The sequence below is a fragment of the Eumetopias jubatus genome, unplaced genomic scaffold, assembly GCF_037043125.1.
Source record: "Eumetopias jubatus isolate StellerSeaLion01/CBP00866 unplaced genomic scaffold, mEumJub1_p1.0 scaffold_4, whole genome shotgun sequence".
NCBI classification, from domain to species: domain Eukaryota; kingdom Metazoa; phylum Chordata; class Mammalia; order Carnivora; family Otariidae; genus Eumetopias; species Eumetopias jubatus.
In genome coordinates, this window is record NW_028274810.1 from 177,984,922 (window position 1) to 177,987,191 (window position 2,270).

A 2,270-nucleotide genomic window follows, 5' to 3' on the forward strand; every position below is an offset into this window, starting at 1 on the left:
TCCACCGGATCATGGTGTGTGATTCTTTTAAAGTGCTGGTTTAGTTTGCTAATATTTTTTTGACAGTTTTTTAATATATACACACCAAATGTATTGGCCTGCAGTTTCCTTTTTTTGTGTAGTGTCCTTACCTGGTTTTGGTATCAGAGTAATGTGGGCCTCATAAAACGAGTTTGAGTGTGTTCCCTCCTCTTCCATTGTTTGGAAGAATTTGAGAAGGACTGATAGTAGTTCTTCTCTAAATGTTTGGTAGAATCATCCAGGAAGTCATCTGGTCTTGGGTTTCTTTTTGGGAGGTTTTTGATTACTAATTCAGTTTTTTTACTCATTATTGGTCTTTTCAGTTTTTTTATTTCTTTATGATTCAGTTTTTGTAGGTGGTATGTTTCTAGGAATTTATCCATTTCTTCTAGGTTGTCCAATTTGTTGGCATATAATTGTTCCTAGTCACCTCTGTGATCCTTTATATTTTTGTGGTATCAATTGTAACGTCTCCTTTTTCATTTCTGTTTTCAAGTTCTCTCTCCTTTCCTTAGTTTGTTTAGCTAAAGTTTTGCCAATTTTATCTTTTCAAAAATGAGCTCTCCGAGTTTTATTGATCTTTTCTATTGTTTTGCTGTTCTATTTAATTTATTTCTGCTTTAATCTTTGTTATTTCTTTCTTTCTGCTAACTTTGGGCTTTGTTCTTTTTTGTCTAGTTCCTAGAGATGTAAGGTTAGGATGTTTATTTGAGATCTTTCTTTTTTCTTAATTTAGGACTTAATTGCTATAAATTTCCCTTTTAGAACTGTCTTTGTAGGATCCCACAGGTTTTGGTATACCGTGTTTCCATTTTTGTTTGTTTCAAGACTGTTTTTTATTTCCCTTTTGATTTCTTCTTTGACCCATTAGTTGCTCAGTAGTATGTTGTTCAACTTATCTGTGAGTTTTCCAGCTTTGTTCCTATTATTGATTTCCAGTTTCATACCATTGTGACTGGAAAAGATACTTGGCATGATTTCAATCTTCTTAAATTTGCTAAGACTTGTTTTGTGACCTATAATATGATCTATCCTGGAGAATATTCCTTGTATACTTGTGAAAAATGTGTATTCTGCTGATGTTGGATGAAATATTCTGTATATGTCAAATGTTAGGTCCATTTGGTCAAAAATATGATACATGTCCAACATTTCCTTGTCGATTTTCAGTCTGAATGATCTATGCATTGTTGAAAGTGGGCATTAAAGTCCCTTACTATTATTGTACTGTTGTCTGTTTCTTCCTTCAGATATGTTAGTATTTGCTTAATATATTTAGATGTTCCAACATTAGAGGCATAAGTATTTATGGTTGTTATACCTTCTTAATGAATTGCCTCCTTTATCATTACATAATGGTCTTATTTGTGCCTTGTTACTATTTTGGTTTAAAGTCTATTTTGTCTAATATAAATATAGCTACTCCTGCTTTCTCTTGGTTTTCATTTGCATGGACTATCTCTTTCTATATCTTGACTTGGGGTTTATGTGTGTCCTTAAAGCTGAAAAGAGTAGCATATAGTTTGGTTTTGTTCCTTTTAGTCTATCCAGCTTAGTGGATAAACCAAAAAATCTTATATCTTTTGATTGGAGAATTCAGTACATTTATATTCAGAGTAACTATTGATAGATTAAGTACATACTAATGCCATATTATTATTTTCTGGCTGTTTTGTAGTTCTTTTGTTCCTTTCTTTTTCTCTTGCTGCCTTCCTTTGTGAAATGATAAGTTTCCATGGTGGATGCTTTGATTTCCTCTCTTCATCTTTTGTGAATCTACTATAGGTTTTTGCTGTGTTTTTACCACAAAATTTACTTGAGACATCTTATACTACGCTTGATCTTAGCCAAAAGGCCGAGAAGCGATACTTGAGACATCTTATAGATAACAGTGTATTTTATAGTGATAACAACTTTCATTGCATGCAAAAACTATACCTTTTCATTGCCTCTCTTTTGTTTTTGATGTCAGAAGTTGCCTCTTTTTATATTGTGTACTCATTGACAAATTATTACAGCTATAGGTTTTGTGGGGGTTTTGTTTGTTTTGTTTTTTGTTTTTTGGTTTTTTTTTTTAAGAGAAAGAGAAAGCATGTGAGCTGGAGTGAGGAGGTGGGGGAGGGGCAGAGAGAGAATCCCAAGCAGGCCCCACATCCAACGCAGAACGTGACACGGGGCTTAATCTATGACCTGAGCCAAATCAAGAGTTGGGTGCTTAACTGACTGAGCCATCCAGACACCTCACAGCT

General features: G+C 33.8%; 1 pseudogene; it reads right to left on the minus strand.

Moving 5' to 3' along the window:
* Nucleotides 1–1,802: 1,802 nt before the first annotated feature.
* LOC114216790 (U2 spliceosomal RNA) lies at nt 1,803–1,888 on the minus strand (annotated as a pseudogene).
* Nucleotides 1,889–2,270: the final 382 nt, after the last annotated feature.